Consider the following 16141-nt stretch of genomic DNA (forward strand, 5'->3'; position numbering starts at 1 on the left):
GCGAGGGTTTGGTGGGAGTGAAAATCATTAGTTTTGCTTTGTTTGCATTTAGGGCTAGGTGATGGGATTGCAACCATGATTCGGTTTTGGAGAACGTGATTTGGGTATTGAGAAGAAGTTTGGAGGGGCAGGAGGCAGAGCAGATGATGGTGGAGTCATCAGCATATTGGATGACTGAGGCATCAGGGATGGAGTGGTGGAAGTTATTGATGAATATGTTAAAGAGGAGTGGGCCCAGTACTGATCCTTGAGGGACTCCTGTGGGTGTGGGTAAGAAAGGCGAGGTTGATTCTTTCCATTGCACAGCCTGTTGGTGCATGGAAAGGTAGCTGGAGAACCAGGCTAAGGTTGAGGGAGACAGGTGCAAGTGAGAGAGCTGGGATAGGAGTAGAGGATGGGAGATTGTGTTGAATGCTTTTGAGAGGTCAAGAAATAGGGAAGATACATATTTGCCGCTATCATGTGCTAGGTTGACAGTTTCAAGGAAGGAGAGGAGGGCTGCCATAGTGCTGTGGCCAGGGCAGAAGCTATGCTGGGTGGGAGAGAGGAGATTGTGCTGGGTTAGGTAGGGCATAAACTGGGAGTGGATTTTTTTTTCTAGAATTTTGGAGAGAGGTGAGAGTATAGCTATGGGTCTGAAGTTGGTAGTGTTAGTGTAGAAGCAATTAAACATAACAGAAATATAAATAAATGTACGCCTGGTATTTAAAAACAAGTATTGAAAATTTGAAAGAAGTTTAACTTACAATGACTTTTTAAAATGAACAAGGAAATTTCGACAATTAGATAGCAATATATGTTTGCCATTATACGAGAAATAAACACTTCAGTCTTTTTGCAAAATGCTTTATGACAAAATGAAATTAAACTTATGTGAAGACATTATACTTAAAAACTTTCAATGGAACAGGTAGTAGAACAAAAGAATCATATAATACACATTACTTGACTATAAATCCATCTACTGAACTCCAACTGATTATATCCCACAGGGATTAACAGCCAGAGATCATATAAAACTTCATCCTTGTAGTATAGGGTGCAAAATATCACCTTTATCTGGACAGATCAAATATGCTGATGGATAATCAATATACTTCTAAGCTTAAGTTCAGCATGAAAAGGGGAATGCAAAAAAGTATACAATATAGAGGAAAAGTCTTATGAATCTGAGAATATGATAACAAAAGTATTCTCATATGAAACACTGACTTCCTTAAAGCTGATGGGCCAAAAGGACAAAAATAAAAATGCACAAACTATAGAAGGGAGAAAACATCAAGTTGAATTGTTTTTTGCAGAAGGACAAGTACCCCACCCCCAAACTTGTATATACCAACTCCATTGTTGCACTACTAGAACAAGGGAGAAATGTTCAAAAACAAGTAAATCATTGCTGGTGCTTACTTAGAAACTGCATTGTCAATTATTTCCTATGAGAAACAGCGTTCAGTGCTATGTCGTTCCTCTTTTTTTCTTTATGCTACTGTCACTCAAGCAATTTCACCTTGATAACTGTAGGAAAGAATATGTTATTTATAAAGTAAGTTAATAGTTTTTAATTATAAAAACTTACAATTATAGAATTTCTCATTTGTTTGAAAATAATGAGCACACTTGATTGGCTGTAAAAGTGACACAGTCTCTTTTGTCACGTAAGATTATTTTTCTTGCAATATTACACTTTGAACCTTGAATCAATACTGTGGCAAGCATTATCTTTCATTTCATATTTGCCTGTGACATTTTGCTACTAGCGTACTCAACAAAGACAGAAAAATGCATTTAGCTACATAAAAAATCAGCTAGTTGCCAAAATATTTTACCACACATGTAAATGTCAAAGCGACATGAAAGAGAAATACATGCATACTGTAAATTTTAAAGCTTTACTTTTACAGAGCTCAATGCCCTTATACCACATTTTGTGGGAGAGCAACTTCCCCAAACCCTTATGTAATTATTACTGCTCTCTAACTGAATAGCCTTGAGAAGGAGGGAGAGAGAGAGAGAGAGAGAGAGAGAGAGAGAGAGAGAGACAGCTTCTAGTCAGGGAATTTCTCCCTTTCCTAGGAGAACTGTGACCTTAGAGAGATTATAATTAAGATGGGGGGCAGGCAAAACTCTGTGATCCATTTTTAATAATTTTAACAATTCTGCAAAATGTTAATTTGACGTGACACTTTAAGGATCTGTGAACCAGTGACTAAAAGTTCTTAAATTGATTTACCTTCAGTTGGTTGACTAATCAGAATGTTAGCATTCTGAAGGTAAACCACACTACATTGAAAATGGAAACCTTGATTTCCTAGTATACATGCTTCAACGATGAGCCTTGGGTCATGCAACTTTAGGACATTGGGGGTAATTCAGTAAATCCTACACAGAGCGATTCTCCATGTAGGAATAGTGGCACGGTCTGAACACAAAGTCAGGAGGCCGAGCGATCCAGGAAACAAGGCTAGGGACATGCACAAGCCTTCAAGCACTGTCCAGAGACAGAGGCAACTGCATAATGCAAATCACCTAATTTGCTGGTGAAAAACATGCAAATAAAGTGAATTTGTGATCCAGGAAGCAGACAGGCATCCGTGTAGGAGCCGTGTCTGCAGGAGAAATGTATGCAGTTACTGACCATGTACCAGAATGTAAAAATAAAAAAGGGGCTGTCACAACTCAAATAAAAGCATATATTAGGTGCAGTAGGCATGCCAATGGCCAAAACTATGGCCACTGGCATTTAAAACTGATGCAATTAATGAAAAATAAAAATAATGTTTTTAACACATATGACATGTTTATGTGGTGCACAGCATCGCACAAACATACTAAATTGTGAAATAAAAATTAAAATAGTAAAATATGAGATATAAAGCTATATTGAAGTTCCCCATTTTACTAGCCAGCAGGCAGAGTCATACAATGGCAGGTTATAGTGATTGCTAAGGACATAGGCTCTGGTGTAGTGCAGTAACTAGGGTATATGCAATTAAGTGTATGTAAATGAGCTAAGTTTACTGAATAGCAAAATGGGCCACCATGTCCGCAGGTACCTAACCGTGTAAGGGCTACAACATGGTAGTGTAGGCAGAAGAGAGAGCTGACATGAAAAAGGTGTGTGTCAGGGTTTGTGTAAGCAGACTGGAGCTCAGCGACTCCTGTTTGCGCTCAGCTAAGTACAGCTAAGCAGGGGTGTGTGTCTGAGACTACTAACCTCTGCTTAGCTGGTTAAAGAAATGCTGAGTGTGCTCATGTACAGGGGAGGGCCCTTGCTGCTCAGCAATGTTTACACTAGCTCCAAGGATTTGTGTGGAGCACTGTGGGGCTTAAACGTGGAAGAAATTGAAAAAAATAAATAAATAAAAGCAAATAGCTGACAAAAGGCAATCAATTATAAATGACTAATAAGCCCTCCGCCACTCACAGTGGGCCATTCAAACCCCTCAATAATGTAGCTGGCAGGTAGAATATATCATAGTCAATCACACAGGGTGCATCTGAAGCACACCAGTATAAAGTATGCAGACACCCTTCAATCTGATTTTCCCACATACTCTGCACCATTGGAGTACACACTTGGGAATTTTAACTGACAAAATGATAGGGGCTGCTGCTGCTTTACTACATTTCTACGTGCTACAGGCTGAGGGCAGTGATGAGGATGATGCTGACAACTGGCCCAGACTGAGGAGAAGAGTGTTCAGGTCCAGGGTAACCTTTCAGGGGCTACATGAACTGGAGATAGTAGAGTGCTACAGGGTGGACAGGGACATACTACAGCAACTCATTGAGCTCAGCCACCCTCACCTCAAACCCAGAGCCAACAGAGGGGAACCCATCCCAGTGGAAACAAAGGTATGTGTACCCTTAAGAATACTAACTACAAGTACTTTCCAAAGACCTACTGGGGACATCATGAGGATCTCACAGGCAGCTGCATCCAGGGTACTCCACCAGATCCTAGATGTCATGCTAACACATGCCAGTGAGCACATTTATTTCCACCAAACCCCTGAAGAGAGGACCATCAAGATGTGTCTCTTCCACAGTGTAGCACACTACCCAGAGGTACTGGGTGCCATAGACTGCACTCATGTGCACATCAAAGCACCACCCAGTGAGGAGGGTAGAGTCTACATCAACCGCAGGGGATATCACTCCATCAACTGCCAGGTCATGTGCAATACCCAGGCCATTATCATCAGTGTGTGTGCTGGCAGTCCTGGCAGTTATCATGAATCTCACATATGGCATGCTTCACAGCTGTACCAGGCATTTGCCTGGGGGGACATCCTGTACGGCCATCTAGTGGGGGATGCTGGATATGCACTGGAAGCATGGATGATGATACTCATCTGAAATGCACACACACTCACTGAAGAATGCCATAATGAGGCACATGCACAAACTAGGAACATTGCAGAGCATGTGTTTGGGCTGCTCAAGTCAGGGTTCCACTGCCTTGACATATCTGGTGGAGCCCTGCAGTACTCTCCCGCCATATGTGCACACACATTCATAGTATCTGCCATGCTGCACATTATGATCCTGCGGAAACAGCTGCGGTAGGAACATCATGTAGAAGGGGTACACAGCCCCCCACCATTACCAAGGTCTCCACAGGCACAGGAGGATGTGGAGGATGAACCCCCTCAGCCTCTCCCTGTAGGCAGACATAGGTGTGCATAGTATGCCATGGCTTTGGCAAAGAGGCAATGCATAGCACATACACTGACACCCTAGGGGTCCAGGGACTGACACCCCACTCTGACTCACATACACACAATAAAATGGATGCCAGCCACATCACACTACTTACACCTTACCATGTATAGGCAGTGTACTGACTGCATCTGACAGAGTCAGCCCTGAAGCACTGTCCTCTCAACTGCTGCAGGCACAAGATAAGTCACTGTTATTAACAATAAATGAATGGGGTAGTAGACTGTGGTAGCATATGTATGGTATTGCTGCATGTATGCCTAGGAATGGTGTGGGTTACCAGGATAGCAGCAGACAACGGACAGCTATGTGGGGCAACAGGAACTCTCACCCAAAGACTGGCTGACCCACAATATGCAGTAGGCCCTAAGCCAGCAAAACCCACTGCACTATGTGAGGGACTTACAAACAATGTGGTCAAAGGACAAATGCATGGACATCAATGTTGGAGTCCCATACATAGTTCTAATCCTCTTACAGCAAGAAATCTGCACAAACCCATCAAGAAATGTGAGGCAAGGCCCCAAAACAGGGACAAGTTGTAAATATTGCATTTACAAACATTGAAAGTTGATAGAACAACAGCTGATGCAGTAGAATGGATTCTGTGAAGGTCAAGCAGTCTGAAACTCAAATGTCTATCATTACTTTCTAAATTTAGTCTGTAACGAATTCACTATTATTTGCCACACAACTACAATTTTATGATAAATGGACCTAAAATATGAGATAAACATCTGCACAGCCTGTGAAGATGTGTATACTTGAGAGGTATGCCTCCCTCCCCTTAACACACCTGTGTTCACATAGAACTGCAGTAACATTTATGTCTGTAAGGTGATAGCAGCAGGCCACACACTCCTAGGGCTGTCACATTCAACTTGATAACTTGTTCCATTTCTACAATATGCAGGGATCAATGTGCTATGTATGTTTGTGGTTAATAGTGTCAGCAAGTAAGCACCCATTACTGGTGGCTGTTGTGATTTAGTGGTTGAAGTGCGGTACTATTGTTGTTAGGGTCAATGGTTTGAGATTGGCTGTGGCAACTAATTTGCATGTTAGCTATGCCAATGGTAGGAGTTGTACACACTGGCCAGAAATCAATATTTATTACTGTAGGAAAGCTTGACAATTGAGGGACAGGGGGCCACACATATGGACAGTACACAGGTCTGAGTAACCTACACAGTGCCTGCTACAACAGCAGGTTGTGACAAGTCAGTTGAGTGCCAGGATATAAAGGCTGCCATGTCACTGTGTCAGTACTGGCAACATATCAGTGGGCACCATCCATACCCATGGAATGACAGGGTCTCACAGAATATCCACAAGTATGCCTCATATATCTGTTCTGGTTGTCATAACATTGCATTTGCCTGTCAAATTATTGGCAAACCAGTAAAGGTTGATGTGAAAACAGCAATGACAGACAGTAGAGATGCAGATGCCATACCCATAAGTAAATGCAAGCAAATACAAAACCGTTCTACCAACTGTGTACATTTGGAAGAGCAATATTAAGAGCATGCCACCCATGTCTGGACCTGTGTCTGAGTGCTATATATGGGCCTATCCAGATGTCCATCTGTAAGAGTCTGAGAGCTGTGGTCAACCTGTAGCCTTACAATAACAGTGCAACACAAACCGTCTGAGGACCACAGCAGATGTATTGGGCACAATGATGGAAAACCTGTTAAACAGGTACAGTCAGAGGTGTGAGGTCTGTAACTGTGTGTGTGATGTTATGACTTCTACCCCACTCACACCATAGCTACAAATACATAACAGCAGCAACTGTGGACAAAGGCCGTGACCGCACTACAGAACAACAAGGAGACACATATAAGGGGAAGGGTAACCACTGGCCAGACAAACATAGAATGTCCACACTAGAACAATTTCTGCAGTAACATAGTTCCCTGCAGTGTATGGGGTCAGTAAACAAATGTCTGTCAGTGCTCTCTCACATTAATACTGATCTGCCATTCACATACCAGGAAATCACAGTGCTATGTAGAATATACCACACATATTATGGAAAACTCTGCTCAGACCAATGTACTCTGTACCCACACCAGGATATGACTCAGTTAATAAGGATAGCACACAGCCAGGAGATTCCTCACACAGTATATCACCAAGGTGCTAGACTGTTTACACAGGTTCATCAGCTAATCAGCTTTAGCACACAAAATTCTGGACCGGATTATAACTACCTCTGGAATGGAGTCAAACTCTTATTATTGATGGTCTTACTGGGAATGCTCCTACACTTAGAGAATTACAGCCCATGTCTAAACCAACATCTGACTATACAACTCTGTTGTTCAGATATGTCTTCGCATACAGACACCTATGTACACCTTAACTGTGTCTTCTCACCCCCATCACACAGGATTACCCTCAGCTATCCGGAGCTGGCACATATGTGCTATAGCTGCATCTGTTGAGTGTGATAAACATACACATATAAATATATCAATTATAGACAGGCAGAGACAGGGGTAGGGAGAGACAGACAGAGATGGATAGGGAGAGAGAGAGAGAAAGACAGACAGACAGAGAGAGAGAGAGAGAGAGAGAGAGGCATATATAGAGAGAGACACCCTGAAAGGCATAGAGTGATGTCCTGATGCAAACGTGTGCACACCAATTGTAACCACTGGCACATGCCAGTACAAAGGTGACCTCCATTGTGTAATAGTGGTGAGGTAGGGGGTTGTAATCTCACCTCACCTGCCATGTATGTGTGTGTGTGTGTGTGTGTGTGTGTGTGTGTGTGTGTGTGTGTGTGTGTGTGCGCTTGTGTGTGGTTCTAGGTTAAAGCATTGTGAGGCCTTTTCCACCCAGTAAACTTCCCATTGTCCTACTTTACAAGGCCTGCTGATGTCATTCACCTTAGAAGTCCCTTTGGACACTCTTCAGTCTTATTATCTCTGTGGTGCATACGATAAATGCATAGCACTGTAAAACATATAACTAGATAGGTAGGGGTTTTAATCTTAACACTAGCAACTGTATGTGTGTGTGTGTTTGTAAGTTTAAGCATTTTGACACCTTTTCCACCTAGTAAACCTCTATTGCCCTCATTCACTTTAGAAGTACATTTGGACACCCTTCAGCTCTATAAGTTCCATGGCGCACGAGACAAATGTATAGCACTATAATACCTCTAACTAGATAGATAGGGGTTCTAATGTCAACACTGGCAATTGTGTGTGTGCTTGCAGGTTGTATTTTGAGGCATTTTCCATCCAGTAAACTTCCCATTGCCCTACTTTACAAGGCTTGCTGAAGTCATTCACCTCAGATGTACCTTTGGACACTCTTCAACCATATAAGCTCTGTGGCATACATGCTAAGTGGATAGCACTCAGCATATATGCTAAGTGCATAGCACTCTAGTCCATATAACTAGATAGGTAGGGATTCTAATCTCAGCGCTGGCAATTACGTGTATGTGTTTTTGTAGGTTAAAGTATTTTTAGGCCTTTTCCACCCAGTAAACTTCCCATTGCCCTACTTTACAAGGCTTGCTGATGTCATTCCTGTAGAAGTAACTTTGGACTTGCTTCAGCCCTATAAGCTCCATGGCTCATATGATAAATGTATAGCACTGTAGTGCATGTAACTGAGTAGGTAGGGGTTCTAAATTCAGCAATGGCAACTGTGTGTATGTTTGTAGGTTAAAGCATTTTGAGGCTTTTTCCACCCAGTAAACTTCCTATTGCCCTACTTTACAAGTCTTGCTGATGTCATTCACCTTAGAAGTACCTTTGGACACTCTTCAGCCCTATAAGTTCCATGGTACACATGGTAAATATGTATCGCTATATAATGATCTCACAGTGAAAACTGGATATATTCAATACCAGGGAATGCCGATAAGTGATCAAACACCAATCAAACCATAAACAACACTAGCATGAACAGCCAAACTCTTACCAGTTCAAGTGTATACTTGCTGTTTAAATAATCACCGTAACTGGAAATAGATTGCCACAAAAATCAGTAATAGTTACAAATAGTTGATGTTCAAAATAGTTTCCTTGTTGCAGCGACTTATTCCTCATATGTTTAAAGCAGCACACCTTTCCATTTAAAGTCACTGGTTTATTGACAAAATGCTCAAAAGTGACTGTATAACCTCTTCAATAGCATGTCCAAGGTTAAAACAGACAACCACTACTTGCTCTCAACATAAGAAATAAAATAGTTGTAAACGCACAATAAATAAAATAAAATAGTGACGGACTAGTTGGAAACGGTTAAGTGCTTTCACCCATAGTTCATGGGCTTCATCAGAACACCTTCATTTCAAACTGTCCGCCTATTATAACTTTTTTGGCGACAAACTGAAATACTCATTCAACTTTTTTTTTTTTTAAAAAAAGTACATACAAATACTAACTATTCGCACATAATCAATAAGACATAGTCAGATGTCTAACACTCTTGTAACTATGATCAATCTTCACTTTACTTTTCAAAGTTCAATTAAATATACATCACACAATGGTGTAATACTATAAATACTTAAAATTAATACCTCTGCTTTGCTTTAAAAGCGGTAATGAAAATCAATAATAAAAATCATCAGCCGCTAATAATACTAATGTCTTCCTAATAGCCCACCCATCATTTTTTACTAATAACCAAAAAAGTTTTTGTTTCAAATTAATGAACTATAAGGAATTTGATATAATATAAATTTGAAAATATATTTATATAATTAAATGTATGTAATACTAAACTGTACAATATAATAAAATGTAATAAATTAATTGTGTGCGACTGGAAATATAAAAAGTTTTTAATCACAATTGTAGCATGTTGAGATTGGCAGGTGTACTGTCAATCTACTAATTTATTGTTCACTATATCATATTCACTAAATAATAATTCAACACAATCAAATATAAAAGATATAAGATGTGTAAAAATGCATGTTGTTGGTATTGTATCACTACTTGATGTCATATTAAACATATAAGGTGTGATCAAGAACCTCAGAGTCATAAACTCACTGTTGAAATGTGTGCTGTTTGTTTTTGAAAAATGTAAGATATGTTCTACACATTCAACTCAAGTATTGCCTTGAGTGATATACTGTCATTAAGACCCGGATGAGTGGTGGTATCTGTAAAGAGTTGCCACCACGCTTCTCGATAATTTAAGAATTTTTTTATCATCTCTACCTCTTGGGTCTTTCCTCACTATGTCTAACAGAGCAAATTTGAAGTGGTGTTTAACTCCATACTGTCCTATATGTTTAAATAAAGCACTATTTTGGTCCTTTCTTCCGATGTTATATATGTGTTCATATATATACTTTTTTTAAGCTTCTTTCTGTTTTTCCCACACAATAGCTTGGACACTCCTGGCAGATAGCAATATAAACAACCATCTTAGTGTTACGATTCCCCTTTGTAAACTTTATTTTTGTTCTAAAAATATTTTTTAACACTATTTCCTTCTTGTCATAAATGTAACTACACTGGTTACATGTTCCACATTTAGACGTAAGATGGTTGAAATCCTTATCTTTTCTGTCTCTAAATGTACTACCCTTTTCTAAAAAACTTTTGATGTTAGCCCCCATCTTATATACAATGTTAGGTTTGTCTCCTACATGGTTCCTTGTAGTCTTATCACAGGATAAAATGTACCAATAGTTCTTTATGATATGTATTATATCATCAGATTTCAGGCTATACATTAAAATGAAGGCCCTTTGTTTGTTTCCTAAAGACTGATTTTTTGCTAACAAGCTAATATTCAAACTATTAAGCTTATAACCATAGTTACCAATCCCTAATAGGGGTTTGTATGTCTTACCCCATAGACCAAGTACATAGGTATCCACATCCACTAACAATTTCTGGGGATAACCCATTTCATAAAACATAGAGTGAATGTGTCCTACTTCTTCTAATAATTTATCATAATCCGTAGTCATTCTCATAGCCCTAATACATTGGCCCTTGTATATATTCTGTCTCAACTTCATAGGTGATAACTATCATATGCTAAGTAATCATTAGAAAATGTTTCTTTCCTAAAAATTTTGGACTGCAAGGTCCCTCTGTCAATATAAACTAAAGTGTCAAGATAAGCCAAACAATTTCTGTTGAAAGAATAGGTGAATTTCAAAAATTCATTACAGTTATTGAGGAACTGTATGAATTCTAATAACATTTCTTCACTGGATTTCCATATAATATAAATGTCATCTAAAAATCTGACATAATGGACAATGTGCTTGTAATAATGACTAGGGAAAATGATGTCTTCTTCCCAGTCTAACATGACTAGGTTGGCGTATATGGGTGCACAAGTGGCTCCCATAGCCACCCCCCTCGTTAGCTTGAAATTCTCTCATTCATATTATATAAAGTTATCTAGAACAATATCTAACATTTCCAAAAACAAACATGCTTCTTCCCATTTAATTCCAGCATACTTCCTAATACTACTACCAACAGCTTCAAGACCTTGTGCTTTAGGTATACAAGAAAAGAGGTCTACGACATCAATTGTCACAAAAAGATACCCCTCATTCCATACTTGTGTGGGAAAGTGTCTCAAAAATTCCCATAAGTCTTTAACTAAATGGGTGATGTTATCATAGGTGTGTTTAAGTTTAATATATATGTATTTCCCTAAAGGGAATGTTTTTGACTTACTTCCAGATATTATAGGTCTAAAAGGAGGGTCAGTGATACTTTTATGGATTTTAGGAATGCCTAACATAGTGGCTAACCTAGGATGTTTCACTTTTAGATATTTATAAGTATCAAGATCAATTATACTATCAATCCAATATTCTTCTATATAACTATCAATCCTTTGATACGCTATATTAATCTCATTTAATGATATAGGTGCATAGTTACCTGATCCATAGAGAATATTGTGTATTTTATTGATATATTCCAAATTGTCATATAATACGACGCTGCAACAAGGAGACTATTTTGAACATCAACCATTTGGGACTATTACTGTTTCTTGTGACAATCTATTTCCAGTTACGGTGATTATTTAAACAGCAAGTATACACTTGAACTAGTAAGAGTTTGGCTGTTCATGCTAGTGTTGTTTATGGTTTGATTGGTGTTTGATCACTTATCGGCATTCCTCGGTATTGAATGTATTACTATATACATATAACTAGAGAGATAGGGGCTCTAATCGTAGCACTGATAACTGTATGTGTTTGTAGGTTGAAGTATTTTGAGGCCTTTTTCACTCAGTAAACTTCCCATTGCCCTACATTACAAGAATTGCTGATGTCATTCCCGTAGAAGTACCTTTGGACATGCTTCAGCCCTATAAGCTCCATGGCTCATATGATAAATACATAGCACTGTAGTGCATGCAACTGAGTAAGTAGGGGTTCTAAATTCAGCATTGGCAACTGTGTGTATGTTTGTAGGTTAAAGTATTTTGAGGCCTTTTCCATCCAGTAAACTTCCCATTGCCCTACTTAACAAGGCTTGCTGATGTCATATATCATTCAGATTTGAAGTACCTTTGGACACTCTTCAGTCCTATAAGCTCCATTGTGCATGTGGTAAATATGTACTACTATAGTATATGTAACTAGATAGATAGGGGTTCTAATATCAGCACTGGCAACTGTGTGTGTCTGTATGTTAAAGTATTTTGAGGCCTTTTTCACCCAGTGAACTTCCCATTGCCCTACTTTACAAGACCTGCTGATGTAATTTGGCTCAGAAGTACCTATGAACACTCGTCAGCCCAATAAGCTCTGTGGCACACGTGACAACTACATAGCACTATTGTACAGAAAACTAGATTAATAGGTGTTCTAATCTCAATACTGGCAACTGTGTGTGTTTGTTGATTATACCATACTGAGGCCTATTCCACCCTGGTAACCACACCCACTGCATTGCTTTACAGGGCCTGATCATGTCATCCACCTTAGATCCACTATTGGACACTGTCTAGGCATAAAAGCTCCATTGCGCATGTGTGTGTGTGTGTGTGTGTGTGTGTGTGTGTAAGTGTGAAGCATGTCCCCTGTGGCTGTTGTATGAATTGGTTATACCATTTTAAGGCTTGTTGACCCCCTGCCCCATGGCATTAATTTAAAGAGCCTGATGTTGTCATTAACCTTAGATGCACCATGTCAAACTCTACAGGCCAGAACAGTCATCTGTACAGATGTATGCAGAATGCCCAGATGTTTGCAACATATATATGGTCTGTGTCTCATAACAATGGAGTATTATGACAAATCATTGGCAAATATGTGACAGTTGCCATACTGACAGACATGTCAGCTTCAGGCATCATACCCATCTGAAATGTCATGCTGATGCAAGATCTGTTACCCTATCACTTGCCCAGGTTTATGAGAGCAATATGTATTTTGTGTGGTTTATCCCACCATTCATGAAGGCATTCCAAAGATTAATTGGTGTAAGAAGTTGTGAGTTATGTCCCTGGCATATATTCTCCATGGTGCATGCAATATGTACGTAGTACATACAAGAAAATAGGTAGATGTTCTAATCTGACTATTGCCAACTGTGTGAGTGTATGTGTTTCTTTATGCATATCCCCTGTGGTTGTCTTGCCTGTGTGTATGTGAAGGTTATACCATTTTGTGTGGCTGTTCCACCCTGTTTACTCCTCCATTGAAAACCTAGTCAGGGCCCCTACAGATGTCATTCACCATAGAAGCACAGTTACACATTTTCTAACACAAAGGCACTGTGTCATGTGCAATAGTCATGTCAGTCTGTATTGTACATAAACTAGGTAGGTGTTCTAATCGAAGTGTTAACTATGTGTGCATGTGTGTTTCAATGCATATCCTCAGTCAGCTGTGTGCGTGTGTGTGTGTGTGTGTGTGTGTGTGTGTGTGTGTATGTGTGTGTGTGTGTTTGTGATGGCTCTACCATGATAAGGGCCTGTGAACCACCCATTGGCAATCCTAACAGACCCTGCAATTGTCACCCACCTGAATAGTAGTGGCAGACACTGCAACACTATAGTAGCAATGTGATGCTTGTGTTATACATATAGCAGTATTGTATGTAAAATTAGGCAGGTAGAGATTCTACTGTCAACAAAGGCAGGTCATGAGTGTGTGTGTGTGTGTGTGTGTGTGTGTGTGTGTGTGTGTGTGTGTGTGTGTGTGTGTGTGTGTGTGTGTGTGTGTGTGTGTATGTATGTATATCCCCTTGCAGCAGTCTAACTGTGTTACAGCCACCAGCATACCTCTTAACCCTCACAGGCAGACATCTGGTTTAAGCCATTCAGAACAGTGGGGCAAAGGCCAAACATTGAACATAAGCTTCATATAGTGCTGTGACACACAAAGTAGATACCAGAACAGGTTGTGCATTAGAATGCTCTTTCCAAAGGGTATGTGTTGTGATATGACAATATCCGTCATTAATCCATAATATTAGTTTGCCATGCTTTTCCAACAATTTGCCAGAAAATCACAATGTTATGACAAACAGAAACAAAATATATGGCAAACATCAGGACATTCTGAAGACATATGTAGAAGTCAGAGATATGGCCACCATCTGTACCAGCCTGCAGGTTGCAGTCCGTGTTTGGCAACGTGTGACCTGTGACAACAATTAAAACAATACAGAGGTCCAAGAGTGTAGGACAACAAACATTTCATAAAGTTGTCTGTAATTGCATAGAGCAGTTATTGCACATCAGAAGCTCTTTAATGTTATGACAAATAGCATAAGCTAGGGTAATGTCACACAAAGAAGGTGTCATAGTAGCACACCAAAGGAAGTCCTGTGTATTGCACTTGCCATGGATATGGTATGTCCTGCCAACTGTCACGTTACTATAAGACGTGTCTCACAGTCCACATTTGTTAAGGTGGCAACCACAATCTCTGCCATCTATGTGTGTGCAATATATAGACATGTGAAGGCCCTGTGACTACCTGCTGCCACCAATGACCCACATGTATATATATGTATGAATGGTAACTGGCACCACCCACATATGTACGTACTGCCAAAGGCGGTGTCAACTGTAAATATTGTGCAGTCTGTCATTGAGCCACAAACTACTGTTAACAAATTGCAATGGGCCATACAGTAGATATGGAATGGTGCCAAGGTCCTGGACTCATGCTGAATGCAGACAACAGTGACAGCATACTATACAGCAAGGACATGGCCCCAGTATTCCCCACATCAGCACCAACCCCAAAAACACACAGACTGCGATGACAGACCTGGGTAGTCAGGATGTCAACAATGTTGCATTCAGGCAGCAAGTAGTGGCAGTGGTCAGAACATGCTTGTATGTGGTTCACCACATAGGTAAAGGAACTGCATCCAGACAAATGGTGGCCAGTTCCTCTGAATACTCCTCAGTCAGTACAACAATACATTAGCAGCATGGCTGGTCTGCTATGCACCTATGTAGACATCTGCAGAAATTATAAAGGCTATGTTAACACCCACAAAGGTCAGCCATGGCCCTCAACACCTGTTCCACGCAGACAGCCTGTAATCAGTACTGCCCCACTGTTTATCAGTCAGGTTGTCCACAGGTATATGTGGCATGCCTAGATGGCAATATTGTGCTCATCCGTTCCACAGCTGCCCCATATATGAGAGTATAACTCTGTGCGCGTTACTGGCACTAGAGGCCTGCATTGCTTATGAGATAGCAAAAACACATGCTGGAGAGTCAGGTTTGGCACCCAGATGCTGGCCTCTGTCAGGACTACACTCCCCAAACATGTCAGACACACTACCATGCATACCCTCATCAACTGCATTAAGGTTGAGTAAATGGGAAAAACAACATCTGTCCCTGGGATTCAACCTGTGTCCAACAATGCCAGGGGCAACAGGTACTGATTGGTGATTCTGTTGGGGATAAAGTAATGGCTAGGCTTGTAAGACACCCATGGCCAGTACTCTAGTAACCTCCTCTGTATCTATGACCTGTGATCCTACAAAACACCCAGGTGACATGTCTGAAGGATGCTGGCTGTGCCAAGGGTATGCCTGCAAGGTTACGCTGTCTGCCCCATTGTCCCTCACACACTGTTGCATGCATACGCACATATACAGCCATACCTTGGCGATGAAAACGTCTCTGTGTTTCCACTCCACCATACTCGGCTTTGGTAATGGCAGCAGCTCCCCAGGACGTACACACAATGACATCTGGAACAGAAGCAGAACAAGGTCTATGAGACAACAGTCAATCAGCAGTACTAACTGCAATAAAGCATCATGGCACAAAGGTACATACACTTTGATGTATACCCATTAATTGGCAGCAGACAGCAGCTTACATGGCATAAAAGTAGTACACTACACACTGGCATTACCAGTACTATATTCACCCTGTGCATCTGACACATATTAGCATGTTCCTGCAT

Source organism: Protopterus annectens, chromosome 4.part1 (genome assembly GCF_019279795.1).
Source record: "Protopterus annectens isolate FY-2018-M chromosome 4.part1, PAN1.0, whole genome shotgun sequence".
Lineage (NCBI taxonomy): Eukaryota > Metazoa > Chordata > Ceratodontiformes > Protopteridae > Protopterus > Protopterus annectens.